The following is an 18,134-nucleotide window of genomic DNA, read 5'->3' on the forward strand; positions in this document are numbered from 1 at the left end:
CCGCACAGTGCTCCGGTCAGCCCGCGTGGCAAAGATGCAGCTCTGCTACGCAATAGGCAGCAGCACTGCTACAGCAGTGTGGGTGGACACCAACAGGACTGCCACCAGACAGCAGCACCAACACAGGGGCAAGGCCAGGGCGAAAGAGAACTGCCTGTCCTGAGGGCCGGCCTATACAAGAAGTGTCTGGCAGGCAGGTTCATTAGTTCAGTAATGGTTTTTCCTGAGTTTGTTCATCAATTTTCTAGAGGAAGAAAGCACATTTGCTCTTGTTCCCGTGGATAGATTGTGAACGTGTTCCACTTGTCACTTATAGAATCAGAGCCAAATGTTAATGATGATTATGTGTTTAAAGAAGCACTTCCAAATTTCTCCTATTTCAAGCCACAGCTAGTTTAGTTTATTTGCTTATATAGCGCACCGAACCCGGAGGTATCTGGGCGCTTTTGCTTACATGTGCAGAGTTAGTTACACATTTTGGCAAGCTATATTGTGTTATGTTGATTGGTATTTATAAAAACACACATATGGCTGGGGTAGTGCACCCACCACCCACCATGAGCCATGGCATTAGCAGCCTAAACCCCCAAAACGTTCACATTGTGGGGAGCAGCATTGGGTGTTATCAACCGTAGTCTGGGACATGCCTACCCCGAACAGGTCTGCTCGAAAATATTTGAGCTCTGCCACTTATTTATTTTACAAATTAAACACTGCTCACAGTGCTTGCTTCGGGAAAACACGTCTGCTATTTGTATTGTATTTATTTATTTGTAAAGCACGGCCGAGCCCTGGGGCAACTGGGCGCTCAATCTTACATGTTGCACACATCTCTCCCTTTTTTTCACTGCACCTTCAAGGTTACAGGCAACATCCAGTTTAATGCCTGGAAGTGAAAGCTACAACATGGAAACATGCGTTGCTTTTCCTACGCAGAAATCCTTCAGTTTCACACTACACGTAGATACTGTTCCAATTCAACCAAGTTTGCAATTCAAATGCTTGCCATGTGAACACAACCATGAGATGTAAACACCACAAAACGAAACAGCAATTAATTCAATAAGACATTGTGTCGATTAATTTAACTCGCTACTAAACGGATGTTATGTTACTGAAACACCCCCACTCTGAAACCTATAATGTTTTTAACACTATGTGCTAATCACTCTATAGACTTCGAAAGCGGGTCATTAACAAATACGATATTGACCAATCTGTAACGTATGGCCTTGTGGGTGGGGACATTTTCCGCAATACGGATCCGTCCCTCAGACCATATCTTCCATCTGTGATTGTGTGTGATTGTGTGTGATTGTGTGGCCTACTCAACAATTGCCCATCTCTTGATGCAAGACAATCATTTTTATTGTTCAAAGGGTATTACACAACAGACCCTTGATTGATTTGAAATTATTATTATTATTTGTATTATTATTATTTTTCAAAGCAATAAGAGCTGTTTCAACATCTTTATTATAAGGAGAGCAAATTGCTCCACTTAGACAGATTGTCCCCCCACCGGCCTTTCAGAGTTATTTGCCTGCAGGGATATCTGCTCCTCAGGGGACAATAATACTTTTGTATTTAACAGGTCTTGTTTTGACACACATCTCCTTGCCTGGTAGCGCATGTCATGGATGTACACATCACATGGGCACCCGCTTTGTCGCCTCCGCCACAGGGGACTTATGAAAGCGTCATTTAGCTAATGTATTGCGTCCCTCCTGTGCATGTCAGGAAAGGTTTGCCCATCACCAGAGGAGCCTGGGCAGCAGATTATTGCGGAGATGGGAGGCACTCATCAGGGTCCCTGCTGTTGCATGGCAGATGTGCCACGGGAAAAGGTTGCCTGTCACGAGAACCGCTGCAGTGTCATAACAGATCTGTCATAAGTGTATCGCGATCAATCTCCCAGCGAGACAGCTTTCTCAGAGTGGAGACTGCAAACTCTTCCTCCCAGTTTGGGCAGATAAGGAAACATGTCCATATTTGGCCAGGATCACACAGTTTAGCAAAATAGAACAGCAAGGTTTAAACGTATTTCTCTACATTACGTAGCCATGGTGGGGGGGGGCGGGGGGGGCAAATCGCAATGTTGCCGTGCGTTATGGGCTCACCTCTGCATGAAACCTGCTGCAATAGGCTTGAATCCTAACAGCGCCCACTCAGCCCTTCCTCGTTTTAAGGTCGAAACATTGAGTACAGTTCATTGGGTAATAGAAACCTATTACAGAGCCTCGAAGCAGGAGGATCCTGGCATGAAGTTCTACAAAGCAACATAAAAACATGCAATTGTTATTCTTATAGTCAGCCCTTAACCTAAGGCATGCCTATATCCTCATGCTGCGTCTTGATCATTTTGTGGGGGAGAGGGTGGAGTAAGGCTATATACTAAATAATTAAATAATTGTTGTAAGTTAATTATTGTTTCTGGCATTTTTTTAATCATGGACAATTGTAATCATGGTTGACTGGCCATAAGCACACCGCAGATGACCATACAATGGGTAATGTACTTCATTTCATGGAATTTCAAAGAAGCACGAGTCTGTTCCATATTATAGCGGAGGCATTAAAGAGCCAAAGAGCATTTCGCCCTAGCCTTTGCCGCATAGTGACAGATGGCGTAAAGGAACACCGGGCGCCTTCAACATGGCGCTGGCTGCTGAATAATAGAGAGGTGCTGACGCAAATGCAGGATTCCAAGATCAAACCTATCCCAGAAACATGCAGGCCTTTAACTAATGTCCAGGGCTTTTGCATGGATGATATTTTAATAAGTGAGAAAAGGGGAGGCCGGGAGAGCGCAATTAGAGGCGAGGAGAGCTCAAAGGGATTGGACACCGGACAATAAAGCCTTCATTCCCCATCACAACCACCACACGGACACGGGGCCCTTACTCTCCTCCTGCACGCCGACCCCAGACATCAGGCCTTGTATCCCTGCTCCTCCTTGACCATCCCAATCTCTCTGTCCCTTGCTCTCTTGCACTCTCTCTCGCTCTGCGCGCTCTCACACTCTTTTTTTCTTCTTGCTGCGCCTCTCACATACACACACATCATTCCTTTATTCAATCGCCTACTTTCCCATTACTCATACAACAGGGTTTTATTTGCTCTCCTTTAACGTCCCAGAACGGTATTTGCTTCCTTTAACATCACAGACACGCACTGTATTGATCCCATCTCCTCTTACCACAACAGGTTTGTAGTACCCAGGGCTTTAAGTGGGGTAAGACATCAAGGATGGGCCCTCTTTGGGGGTGTGGCTTGTGGGGCGGGCGTGGCCTAAAAAAGCACACAAACCATAGGAAGGTACGCAAATCTATAAATGCATGTAAGCATTTATATGTTTGTATGCGTACCTTACTATGGTTTGTGTACTATGCAAGCCCTCTTTTATAAACATAGAAATATGTAACATAAATTCTATGTTTATAAAAGATGGCTTGAAAAGTACACAATTCAAGTCATCTTTTATAAAGCTTTGCCGACGGACAAAGCCTGAGGCGTCTTTGCCGGCAAAGCTTTATAAATGATTAGCTTGAATTGTGTACTTTTCAAGCTGTCTTTTATAAACAAAGAAATCAGCACAGAGTCCCCAGGTTTGCTAAGGGTCAAAGACGCCTCGGCGACCTGGGGAAACAAAGGGACGGTACATTCCTCTGGTGACACCTCAAATGGGGGGTCACCAGAGGAATTTACAGTGACTGACAGAAGTGCCAGCCAGTCACAGCAACGCTACGGCTGGCTGGCACTTCTTTCCGCTTGCTTGACTCAATGACGGGCGCATTTCCGGTCACTGCTTCAGCCGATGTGAGATAATGTGTCCCGCCAATGTTGTTGTGGGACGGGGGCCCTGGCAGGGCCCTGGCTCAGTCCCACATTTTGGAAACTGCCAGGGCCCAGCCCTGGCTCGCCCTGTCCCACTTAAAGCACTGGTATTACACCTTCACCATCACTCACACATCAGGCCTTTGTTTGCTCTCCTCCACCATCAAACAGATACCATGACCATCTCCCTCACTCTCTCTCACACACACACACACACACCCCGCTCCCCTCACGTCATTATTGATCCCCTCTACCATCACACCGACACCAGAACTGTATTCCACTTCTCTACTACTTTCCATACCACCAAGTCTTGAATGCCCCTCAGTGTTTACCACTACTTGGACCTGTATTCCTCTGGTACTCCGTCCCCCATTTCTCCTAGAACAGGCCCTTAGTCGCCCTTAGTCGCCCTCCTCTATCAAGCAATCACATGGCAGGTATTTATTTGCAGCTCTCAAATATTATTCATGAATTATGTTTTTATTTGCTCACCAATCGCATAGACACCAGATCTTTTTCCAATTCCTCCACAATCATGCATACACACAATAAGTATTTGTCCTCTTCCATTAAACACTTCTGTCTCTTTTTGCCCTCCTTTTCTACCACCATTTTTCTTCCAGCACACAGTGTGAGGTCTGTGTTTGGCCTCCTTCCCTAGCGCCACTCCCACAAAAGATATTCTGCTTACGGTTCTATCACTCTTAGATCAGGACTGCCACCTGCCCCCATCACCCGCATGCACACACAACCCATGTATTTATGAGTCCTTCTTCCCTACCATCACTCCTATTGCAAATCAGGTTGTTTGCAATCTGCCTCCTTTACCATTACTATCAGGACTGTAGTCTGCCATCTCTTACATACACACACACAAATGCGTGTGCACACATACATGCAAACACACCACTGGTCTTCTATCTCCCTCTGTTGTAACCGAGACACTAGGCTTAAGCCCAGATTCCACCATCATTACGGAAACACTAGGCCAGATTCCCTCTATCATTACCAGGAAAGTAGGCCTATATTATCTGTCATTACAGACACACTAGGCCTATATTCCCTCTGTCATTACCAAGACACTAGGCCTTGATTCCCTCTATCATTACAGAGACACTGGTCCTAAGCCTAGATTCACAGAACATTATGGAGACACTAGGCCTATATGGCCTATATTCGCTCTAGCATTACTGAGACACAGGGCTTAGAATTCTGCTTTCCTTAATAGCACACTAGGCCTATATTCCCTATATCATTAATGAGTGTGAGGAATTTGACCATCCGCACGGTGGGTGTGAGCTCTCCTGGGTTTTTTTAAATTTTAAAAGAAATTGAATGATGTAGATCAACTTCCAGAAAAGGTGTGGGGCTAATACGCACACATTTTCCTATGTTCACTGCACAACATACACATAGACCTGTGTACTCTGGGTGGGCACAGAATACAAGAGCCGTCCCCCAGGTCATACTTAGTTGGGATATGACAGCCAGGATTACACCATGTCCTCTCAGGGGGAGGGAAAGACCTTCCTCTTGCCATTGCCAGCCTAATTAACTAAAAAGGCTCCATGAGTCTGCCCTGTCTTTTTGTTTAGCGCTGCAGAATGGTGGAAGGGATTAACATAATTAGCACACTAATAGAGTATACTTTAAACAGGTCCACATTGGGCATGGCTGCAGAGGTTAACAAAGTAGACAGAAAACCCACAACAACCTTTGATATGTACTGTGTCAACCTAAAGCCAGCTCCCGCCCTTAGTATCAATGGACAATAAAATGTCATGGCTGGGAAAGCATGGATTACAGTAGTCATTCCTGCAGGGAGACCCCATTCAGAAGGTATAAGTATGTGATTTGATGGAGACAGAAAGTCTTTGCTCGCTGCAGCTTCAAGGGAGACCTGCCTCTTTAATCAGGTACCACAGAGAGCATCAGTAACTAGAGAGACCCTGTGATCGACAACAGACAGGAAGATGGGTGGGGCATAGCATTACATGTTTTTATCCCTTTCCCTTTTCTGTTGCAAAGCACTCTGGTTATGACCTCATGCATACAGGAGATTGTTGATGGGGACCCATGATTGGATCATTAAGGTAGGCTTAGCCTACATCAATCACTATTGCCCATGTGACTTTAAAAGAGGGCTGAGTCCCTATTTTGGCAGATCATCTGAAGATTTTCAAGGAGTAGCAAGAAGAACACAGCATTGGACCCTGGCTGAAGGTACAGTCTGCCTTACATCTTCCACCTGTGAACGAAGGCCAGAAACTCCGAGAGGGAAGCAGGATCCCTCCCCTAAGCATCTCCCAGGGTACAGAGGGAGATACTGAATCTAGATGACGCTCCAAGCAGCTCCAGAATCGGTACCCAGCCAGCACACAGCGTGCCCTGCTAGGCTCTTCATTAAGCTTCTTAGGTGGGAAGTGCCAGAGTGTCAATGAACAAAAACAAGGACAAGGAAGATGCTTGCAATACTCTCCTCACCTTTTGCCAGGCTGCCTTAATTGACGACACAAGTCCAGTGAAGAAGCTAGGAGGAGTGCATCAACAAGCATCTATCCACATCTGGCTTAAAGGACATTTTTGAGCCAGTCGAGCCCCTCGAGCTGCAACCAACCAACTGCACTGCTGACTGTTGTTGTGCAGCAGCCGCTAACACCGTCCCATACGCCTCGACCAGGGCTTCCGACCCGCCGACCAGCACTGAGACAATGATTGCTGACCCTGAGCCGCCGCGTAGGCCAGCCTGCAGCCATCTGTCCAGCCTTGCTTGCTGAACTGCTTTCTGTCTGATACCCACAGCTCCATCCCGTCTTGAACTCTGTCGCAGTAGCTGCAAAGTGCCCTGAAACTGACTCACCCCTCTCAAACACCAAGAACATCATGGTTGTTCTGTCCCCAGGGTCCTTCTCCGAAGGCCCCTAGTGACATTTTATGATGCAATACTCCCTTTGTGTTGAACCAAGTATCCTTGAAATATTGCAATGAATTACTTTACCAACTACCCTCGTGTCAGTATCCAGAGTGCATCCCTTTTCCTTCTTTGAATATGTCTGTCCTCTGCATTCCTTTACAGGGTGGGTTATATTTTGTAGTGTGCTAGAGCTGTCTGTTGTGATAATAATAAAGTAGATATTTTTATACAACCTTGACTGGACAGTCCTTTTTATCATTGGGTAATAATTGTATTTTCGGTATGTTGCAACTACTCCATGTTCCACGACCTTGCAGAGATAAGCCTGCCGTTCCATCCACATTACCACAATTGGACAAGGAGGTTCATAATTTCCTTGTCTTTCCAATCTGTATGGATCCCTTCTGGTGTACTAGAGGCATAGAGCTGAATGATGATTTAGAAACCGATATTCATCCCTGGAAAACTGGGGCCCCGGAAGTTGATTTGTCACAATGAAACACTTGGCCTAAATTCCCCTCTGTCATTACTCAGACACTAGGCCTAAAGTTCCTCTATCATTACTGAGGACTAGGCTTTGATTCCCTCTATCGTTACTGAGGCACTAGGCCTAGAGTTCCTCTATGATTACTGAGGCACTAGGCTTTGATGCCCTCTATCGGTACCGAGGCACTAGGGCTAGAGATCCTCCACCATTAACAGGACACTAGGCCTACCAGGTGCCCTCTATCATTGCAGAGGCAACAGACCTAGATTCCCTCAATCATTAAAGAACCACTAAGCCTAAATTCCCTCTTACATTACCAAAACAGTAGGCTTAGATTCCGTCTTTCATTACTGAGAAACTAAACCAAAATGTCCTCTGTCATTATTGTGGCACAAGGCTTAGATTCCGTCTTTCATTACTGAGACACTAAACCAAATTGTCCTCTGTCATTATTGTGACACTAGGCTTAGATTCTGTCTATCATTAATTAACCAATAGGTCTAGATTCACACTTTCATTAGTGACTCAGTCAAGATTTCCTCTGTCATTACAGAGACACTAAATCTTGGTTCCCTCTGTCAACCCCAAGACACTAGTCCTGGATTCCCTCTACCATTACTGAGACACTAGGCCTAGATTCTGGACCTCATAATAAATGTGGCGGCCACGGTATGAACGGTGCCGGTAAGGCACCGGCACCGTTCATACCGGACCGCCGCATCACGAGTTCTGGTCGCGGGTTCCTGACAGCCCGCCAGGTCTTACCTGGCAGGCTGTGCGGCACCCGCGAGCAGAACTCATAATACCGCTGGCACTGTTATCAATGGTGCCGGTGCATCCATGCTCGAATGGTGCAGAATGGGGATCGGGAGTCCAGCAATACCGCCACCCACGAATAGGCAATTACCGGCCCATTCATCTCGTGATGGGCCGGTTATTGCACAATCGCGGGCGGTGGTGCCGGTAGCGAGCATGGCTTTAGCTGTGCCTGCCATACAGGCATGGCTACCGCCATGCTCGTAAAGAGGCCCTCTATCTTTAATTACGGAGGCACAATGCTTTCAACCACTAGGCCTAAATTCCCACTTTAACTACACTAGGTCAAGATTTCCTCTGTCATTACCTTCACACTGGGCCTAGTTTCCCTCTGTTATTACTGAGATGCTAGGTCAAGATTTCCTCTGTCATTACCTTCACACTGGGCCCAGTTTATCTCTATCATTACTGAGACAGTAGGTCAAGATTTCCTCTGTCATTACCTTCACACTGGGCCTAGTTTCCCTCTGTCATTACTGAGATTCTAGGTCAAGATTTCCTCTGTCATTACCTTCACACTAGGCCTAGTTTCCCTCTGTCATTACTGAGATGCTAGGTCAAGATTTCCTCTGTCATTACCTTCACACTGGGCCTAGTTTCTCTGTCATTACTGAGGCATTAGGCTTTGAATCCTTCTATCATTAACTAACCACTCGTCCTGGATTCCCTCTGCCATTACTGAGACACTAGGTCAAGATGTCATCTATCATTGCTGAGACACCAGGCCTTAATTAATGATTCCTTCTATCATTAATTAATCACTAGGCCTGGATTCCCTTTTTAATTACTGAGACACTAGGTCAAGATGTCGCCTGTTATTGCCGAGACACTTGGCCTAGTTCCCCTCTGTCATTACTGAGACCCTAGGTCAAGATTTCCTCTGTCATTGCCAAGACATTGGGCCTAGTTTACCTCTGTCATTACTGAGACCCTAGGTCAAGATTTCCTCTGTCATTACCAAGACACTAGGCCTAGTTTCCCTCTGTCATTACTGAGACCCTAGGTCAAGATTTCCTCTGTCATTACCGAGACACTGGGCCTAGTTTCCCTCTGTCATTACTGAGGCATTAGGCTTTGATTCCTTCTATCAATAACTAACCACTCGGCCTAGTTCCCCTCTGTCATTACTGTGACACTAGGTCAAGATGTCGTCTGTCATTGCCAAGACATTGGGCCTACTTTCCCTCTGTCATTACTGAGACACTAGGTCAAGATTTCCTCTGTCATTACCGAGACACTAGGCCTAGTTTCCCTCTGTCATTACTGAGACACTAGGTTAAGATTTCCTCTGTCATTACCTTCACACTGGGCCTAGTTTATCTCTGTTATTACTGAGGCATTAGGCTTTGATTCCTTCTATCATTAACTAACCACTCGGCCTGGATTCCTTGTACCATTACTGAGACACTGGGTCAAGATGTCGCCTGTCATTACTGAGACACTAGGCCTTAATTACTGAGGCACTAGGCTTTGATTCCTTCTATCATTAATTAACCACTAGGCCTGGATTCCCTTTTTAATTACTGAGACACTAGGTCAAGATTTCCTCTGTCATTACCTAGACACTAGGCCTAGTTTCCCTCTGTCATTACTGAGACACTAGGTCAAGATTTCCTCTGTCATTACCGAGACACTAGGCCTAGTTTCCCTCTGTCATTACTGAGGCACTAGGTCAAGATTTCCTCTGTCATTACCGAGACACTAGGCCTAGTTTCCCTCTGTCATTACTGAGACACTAGGTCAAGATTTCCTCTGTCATTACTGAGACACTGGGCCTAGTTTCCCTCTGTCATTACTGGGCCATTAGTCCTGAATTACCTCAATCATTACCAAGTCACTAGGCCTCGATTGCCTCTCCCTTCTGCTCTGTGAGTCAGACAGCACATCATCCTGTCTGGCAATCCGCTATTATGGCTGTCAATCAGCGCGGACCAAGCTCGTGCTGTCTCTTTGTTCTAGCCTCTTTGTATCTGCTTATTCGGTGTGTAATGCTGTATTTATTGTGTGTGCGGCTGCCTTGTGAAGGGAAATTCTCCTGTGTGAGAAGACTGGTGACATGAATAGCAACCGTCGCAGTTCAGGTGCCATCCATCACGCTCCATTTGTTCGGGGAAGAGTGCCCCTCCTTGGAGACGGCCCTGGAGCGCGGTGTAATTACAGACGAGCAGCACGGGCGTGGAAGCAGCCTATGAGATCGACATTGCAAGAAGCGAGAATTAGGATTTTGGAAACGGGGGCCTATCTGACAGACTGTCTCCAATGCGTACACCATCGTTTCTCTGCATGTCTGAGGTGTGATGGCGCGGTGAGGCCGCAAGAAACACCCTGGAATCCGTAAAGGTCTGACGAGTGGTGTGTTGAGTCAACAATACACCACGGCATCCTGCCGGCAGTCTGCATTGCACCATGGCCGCTATACATGTCTGTGGTATGCTTCTGTGGTGAGTCTGCAATACACCACAGTATCCCCGCATGGCCGTGCAGTGATTATGTGGGCAGTCTGCATTACACCATGGCTGCTATACATGTCTGTGGAGTTCTGCTTCTGTGGCGAGTCTGCAATACATCACGGTATCTGTGCATGTCTATGGAGTGATTATGTGGGAAGTCTGCATTACACCATGGTCTAAATGCACGTCTCCAATACATCACGGTATCCTTGCATGTCTACGGAGTGATTAAGTGGGCAGTCTGCATTACACCTTGGCTGCTATACATGTCTGTGGAGTTCTGCTTCTGTGGAGAGTCTGCAATACATCACGGTATCTGTGCATGTCTATGGAGTGATTATGTGGGAAGTCTGCATTACACCATGGTCTAAATGCACGTCTCCAATACATCACGGTATCCGTGCATGTCTTCAGTGTGCTGGTGTCCTGAATCTGCAGTACACCATGACATCAATACATGTATGCAATGCACCCTAACAGCCATTCATGTCGGCGGTGTGATGCCGCACTGGATCTGCAGTACACTGTGCCGTCTGTGATGTGATGGTGTGGGCAATCTGAGGTGGGTTTGTATGACTGATTTAGGTGTGCATGTCCCTGTGCAGGGTCCCCATAACGGATGACGGCACTCCGACAACATGTGTATGAAAAATCGTAACTTGGTCTAAACTTGAAAAATCTGTGTGCAAACCCCGGTAAACCGTCCCTGCACTGTGCTACACTGCTACATTGCTTACACACACCCTTAAAGTACATCGGAACCCCAGTTGCGTACACACACCCCTAAATCCGTCATATAAACCCACCTCCGCCCTGCGAATGCTATGCGCAAGTGTACCTACGCCTGCCTTCAGGTGGTGTAGTGATCGAGGGATTTGGGTGGCCATTACTATGCCAAGAGGCTGCGCGGGTGTTTCCATGAATACGTGTTGTTTGGCGCAAATGTGGGTGTGCGAGGGACTGCCGGTGGGCCATCCCTAATAACGTCCACTTTTTTGCATGTTCTTCCCCATTGTCTGAGTTCTACCCCCTTCCCAGCACTCTGTGCAAGCCACGCCCACGCTCTGCGTTGTGTCTTGCGCAAGGCACTCAACCACTCGCACAGATGTCCCTAGAGAGTCCTGCGCAGTCGGTTCAATGAATCGATTAATGTGGATTTGCGCGCTGTTTTGCACGCAAGTCCCCTATTTCCCATGCAAATAATTCCATGATTCCGGCCTTAGAGAGCTTGTCTAGGCTAAAGGCCCGATTCATGACATTTTTTGCACAGTTCAAAGTGACTTTGTACTGCTGAAAAGTGAAATTGCACTGCCGACACAAACCCTGAGTCATGGAACGGTGCAAAGTGCATTTTTGCAATGAAAAGTCAGTGCAAAGTTCTTTTTGTACTGCAAAAATGACTTTACACTGCAAAAATACACTGTGCACAGTTCCATGAATCAGGGTTTGTGTTAGGCAGTGCAAAGTCACTTTGAACCGGGAAGAGTATTCCATGAATCGGGCCTACATTTATTTATTTATTTCTACGTTTCTATTGCGCGCTACACCCAGGGGTATCAAGGTGCTAGTTGCAAACAAGGTTACATGACGGCAAGACATATGTGGATCAGGTGGAAACAAGGTAGAACATGGATCTGCACAAAGAGCTAGGTTTTCAGCAATTTACGGAACGCCCAGTAGGATTGTTCTGCTCTCAGCGTGGGGGGGTAGTAGTGCGTTCCAAAGTTTTACCGTTGTGACTGGGAAGCTGGAGCCAGTCTTCACCCTCTTATACCCTTATGGATTTCTTATACCTACAACAGCCACGTTCAGAAAGTGGGTGTGAAAAGTCATAGGGGGTCATTCCGAGGTTGGAGGTAAGGGATTACCGGCGCCTGTAAGGGCACCGATGGCGGTAATCCCTTACCTCCGTATTCCGAGTTCCCTTTGCGGGTCCCTCTTTACCTCCTGCTTTTAGCAGGAGTAAATTACGGGACCCGCAAATTGACCTTGGAGTAAATTACGGCACCGTAATTTACGGTGCCGTAATTACCTCCTTCCCCATTCCCATTGAGCCCTATGGGGGCAGAAATGGGGATGGGGAAGGGCTATGGTGAATGGGGAATTACCGGTCCATCCAACCTTGGAATGGACCGGAAATTACTCCATTCACCATGCCGGTATTCCATGGAGTAAATAGCTCCATGGTTGCCAACCATGGAGCTATTTACTCCATGGTGTAGTCCTAACTAGGAATGAGGGCCATAGTCTTCGGTGCGCATCTGTGGTGTGTTGTAGTCAAGGTCTGCTCGAACTGCACGCCGTGTCCCATAAATGGCGTTGCATGTTCTTGAAGCCAAGTGGATGTGCCGGATCCAGGCCTTTGTTTTATCAGCAAACCTCTCGGGAGGATCGCTCAGGGCAACGCGCTAATCTTGGAAGCAAGACGACGCATAGCAACACAAGTTCGATCCCGGGTCCACCCTTAGGAACCTGTGGGTATTAAGCGCGTTATAAATAACCTATTACAACAATTGTGCACCAAAAATTGACACCCGTGCAGCGGGGGTGGTTCAAAGTCGCTCCTAGGTGTGCCAAAATGGCCTCCCTGGGTGTGCTCCTGGGGCCACCCGGAGTCACATAGGCATGGCCACCCTCCATACATTAGATGTGGTGGAGGAAGTTGCCAGGGCCGTGTGGAAGGAGATGCAGATGTGCAACGCGGGCAAGGGAAGACCAAACCCAACGGGGGCAGGAGAAACCAAGTGGTGGGTGGGCAAGAAGAAGATCACTCAATACTGAAGGTAGGGGCAGTGAACAAATGGGGAGCAGGCTTCTGGTACCCCCTTTCCCTGGAGTCTAATGAACAATGATAAGCATTTATTGCGGCACCCCCTTTGCACGTGGGGCGGAAGGTGCTCTCCGGGGACCTGTTCTTCCAGTGGAAAATAGTTCTTCAGATTCCAACACCCTATGCACTATTTGATGAACTTGCCCCCATTTTTTTTTAAAACTATATGTAGTCCACTCTGAATTCTTTCAGAAAGTTTCATGTCGAGATATGAATGGGGGCAAAAGGTAGAGACAGCGGTCCCAGACAATAGCATATTGCCTTCAAACTACCACTTGAATTCTTGCCCACGGCTACAGCGCATGCCGCTGGCTGTATTACACCGAACTTGACTTGTTGTCTAGAGAGTTCGGCCGAACTTGAAGTCCTTTGGTGGGTTGGTGAAAATCCATCCAGAAGAAAAGGCTACATCCGAAAACTGGGAGATGAGGGTCTATTGAAGAATTACCTGCTTTTGAGTATGATCGTGGTCTTTGATTGGCTATCCACAGAAATACTTACGCAAATCTATCATCCCAGGCCAGCATCCAGGTGGGGCCAGTATGATAGCACAGCTCTGGTAAAAGTCTAGCCACCGCAGTATTAGTTCACCAAGATAAGCAACCTTCCAAACGGGCTTGAACTGGCCAATAGGGCAATGCCCGTAGTAGCAGCCCATGATTCTAGATGGCCCAGAATGTTTGGACAGAATGGACCACTTTTTTGGCCAGAGTGGGACAGTTTCATGAGTTACTATACTAGGTTTAACCAGTGTTACTAGGCTCGCATGTTTTCAAATGCATTATTTGCCGCATATTTTATCAACAACATCCCCCTGGACATCACTCAAACAGTCTCTTCTGGAAAGTAATGAATTGGAATGTGTGATTGCGGGCCAGATTTTCATTGGTGCCTTAACAGATGAATGGTATGCCCCAGTCCGACCTTTGGCGTCATCCTTCCTGCCCATGGGCTTGGGTGAACCCAACTGCAGACATTGCAGCATGCCATCTTTTTGGGAGCATCGAACACTCACTGGCAATGCATTGGTATGGGCAGTGACTGCTCCTGCATATCTGTACGAACACTGTTGCCAGGTTCGACTCGCCCTTGTAACAGTCCCAGGGACTGCAGCCTACTTCCTGCTCCTGCTAGCAATGCTCTGAATGCTGTGCAACAATTATTTTTTAACTCTTTTGTGGCCATCATATGCTTAGCCCCATGTTTGCCATAGCAGTCTCGGGAGGATCGCTCAGAGGCAACGTGCTCGCCTTGGAAGCAGGACGACACGGAGCAACACAGGTTCGATCCCCGGGTCCGCACTTAGAAACCTCTGGGTATTAAGCACATTATAAATAACCTATCATAGCATATCATATCATATATTTGGTGACAGGCCTACATTCTTCATTGATCTCCACCACCACCACCTGTGAATTGCGCCCATGCTTTCTGCAGCCTGACTGTGAAACTGCAGAAAGTTGTGCACCTGCAGGAATAGTCCAGGGGCACCTAAGGTGTTTTCTTTTGGGGACCCTGACTGGGAGCCCTACCAGTGCTGGTCATTGTGCTGGATTTTCACGGATTTGGCAAAAAAAATGGCTCCCCCGGTCTCGTATCAGGAAACTAAATGAGCCCAGTAATGTCAATGAACTGATTTTGTTGCCAGGACAGGGATTAGAACTCAGGTCGTGTGGGCGACAGGGGAGTGCCTCAGCCAATAGACTACTGGATCGCATGTGAATATTCCTATCAAAATGTTACTCTGCAGAAAATATTGAAGTACAGCCTTGTAAGATGTGCACCTTTACTTATTTATTTAGAACACTATAGGAAACGTTCCTCCTTTAATAATGCATTAATGAATCTCCGGAAATGTAAATGTTTATTTATGAGGGTGCTGGGGAAAATCTGCTGAGTTCGCCCCCACTCCTCCTCGCCGCCCAGTAGCGCCCTCCACCCCCAGATCCTACAGTTAATAATATCCATTTCCAGCACAGAGCCCTGCGAAGCCTCAAGTCCAGGGATTGTTCCCATACCCATGCCTGGTTGGCTTGCTTCATTCTCCTGAAACCAGTGCCTGGTTGAATTCTTAAGCCATAGCTACGAAGGGGCTCCTGTGTGCACCCTGCCGGCTTATGCACGGTGCCACGAAATCTGCCCAGCGTGCAGTCAAGCAAGCATGCGACTGCAACCAAGTGTGCAACCCACACATGATCATCCAACAACACTCAAGACAAAACTGAAAAGCTGCATATTGGTAGCATCGCGTGTGGAACTTGCATGGCCACAAAGGCCAGCCGGGGGTTCTGCAATCTTCTGAGCTTTGTGGCTTCTAGGCCCTCGCTCTACTCCTGTGGCTCATCCAGCACTCTGTCATGTGGCCAGTGGCTCTCCCGTTCAGGTGAGAAAGCTAGGGCACAGCATCTGAACCCTCTTGCCCTCCAACATATATAAACAAATCCCAAACGTTGTCAGTAGGGTAGGAGAAAAGAAGACGGTGACATGCTTATCCATACACAGAAAGAAGTGATGGGTATAATTTAACCATAACCACTGGCATTGCTTTGGGCATCTTTTCATGCCGTTGCTTGTCTTAGCTTGGCTGCACCATTACACGAGTCTGCCAGCCATTAGCAAACCAGTCTTGTTCCTGCCGCCTCCAAAGTGAGTGCTTTGGCCAGAATGGCTGGACCAAGATGTCCCTTTGACATGGGAATGTAAGCAATCCCAGACAGGTTCTCATCCGTACCAGAGTGCTAGAGTACACATCTGCAGCAGACGCAGGCTATTTGCGGACATGTGACATTTCCTTTGACCCAGACTGACCAAAACGAGAGGCAATGTGTGCATGAGATGCTATTCCTGCCGACCTTCCCCTCATCTTGAAACTAGCCACGCCTGAAAGTGTCTAATGAACGACAAATGGTGTCTACATTCTTGCTACATGCATACTGATTTATGCAACCCAGTGCCTAGTGATATAAATACTGTAGCGCCGTGCACACGCAGGTAAACATTGAAAGCGCTTTACTTTGAACGAGTACTTTATACCTTTGCGGTACAACCTGGACCTTTTAAGAACATTTTCTTCATTCCAAATGGAATTTTGCACTGCATTATGAAAATGCGCACCATAGCAGCCAATAGCTATTAACTGATAAAACTATCCCTTCCGGAAAGGGATCTTTGCAGTGGCTCTGAGGGTAACCTTTTCCTGGCTCTCTGCACAGAATAAACATGAGTGGTGAAGTGATGACAGGTGCCACCTGAAACGCCCATAGAGATCTCTGCAGGGAGTGATGAAGCGCATTCCCTGCCGGTGTCAGTGTCGTCACTGCAGACAGGGTTTGCATCAGCTGAACTGCTGAGCAGGACATTTTGGTGCCGCCAGCTCGGCGCGGGACGATTTGGCGCGGACGTTTGGCCGCAAGAAGTGCACCGTTTGGCGTGACCAGCTTGGTGTGCAAATGTCACTATTTTAATAAAATTTTTAAAAAATAAAGCATTGCTGCTGGCTTGAACCCCAGGGCAATCCTAAGCAGTTTTGGGGCCTGGGACACAGACCTCTTTGGGGCCCTCCTTCACCGAATCAAATGAATGAAGGGATAAGAATACTGTTCACAAACCTCCTCGTCACCTTCACAACCCATAGCTTGATCTGCTGCCACATAGAAATCAAAATGAGCCGGAGTCAATACACAATCGGCCTCATTACGACCCAGGGGGTAAGGGGTTAACGGTGCCATAAAAGGTTGCAGCGCTGTTAACCCCTTACCACCTAATTACGAGGTCCCTTTGCGGGTCCCTACCTTAACGGCTGGTCTTGCGGTACCGTAATTACCGCCTTCCCCATTCCAATGAGCCCTATGGGGGCAAAAATGGGAATGGGGAAGGGCCAATGGTGAATGGGGAATTACCGCCCTGCCAACCTTGGAATGGGGCGGTAATTCCGTCATCCACCATGGTTCAATCGTTAAAATACCGGCGTCTACCATGGCGCTAATAGCGCCATGGTTAACGCCTGGGTCGTAATGACCCCCAATCTATGTATACCACAATGAACACAGAAAGCATTACAGGATGAATTGATTAGAGCAAAATATCCTAACGTGTGCTTTTTAAGTTTGGTGAACAAAGGAAACTGACTTCTTTAGCTCAAGTAGCCAAGGTGGGGGTCCGGGGCAAGTGCCCCTTTTGCCCTCCCATAAAGACGTCTCTGTTGAACTTGGGCCAGCTAGACTACAAGACCGACGATATAGCCACAAGGCCGTAGAGATCTTACTGTGTGCACAAGCACAAGATATATATATATTTATCAACCCGGGTCACGTTTCAGAAAAAGAAAAGCAAAGCATCCAGAATGACTTGGGTTAATATATGTAACTTGTGCATATGAAATCGCTAAAATCTATATGGGCTTATAGTTAACTCTACTATCTCTCAGCCCTGCAGGCCTGGTGCTGACTAACCAACTTTTTTTTTTTCTGTAAAATAGTGATTTTTTCCCACCAAACATGCTGGCGCCAAAAGACCTCAGAGCAGAACTGGGTGTGCCAAAATGGGGCTTGTGGACAAACGCCTGTGCCGAATCGGATGCGCCGAAATGGGGTGTACCGGCTGAAGTGACATCAGTAAGAGAGATGTATCCATTGTTTTTCCTTAGAAACTTTCATGCCTGGCTACCTTCAAGATGAGGGCCTGAACGTTTGGACAGGAATGGCATCTCATGCGCTCATTACCCCTCTTTTTGTGTAGACTATGTAAAATTACATGTCACATGTTTTTTTTTCTTCCATGAAGTTGCATCATCCGCCA

The sequence above is a fragment of the Ambystoma mexicanum genome, chromosome 13 (assembly GCF_040938575.1).
Source record: "Ambystoma mexicanum isolate Mex_15411 chromosome 13, UKY_AmexF1_1, whole genome shotgun sequence".
Taxonomy (NCBI): Eukaryota; Metazoa; Chordata; class Amphibia; order Caudata; family Ambystomatidae; genus Ambystoma; species Ambystoma mexicanum.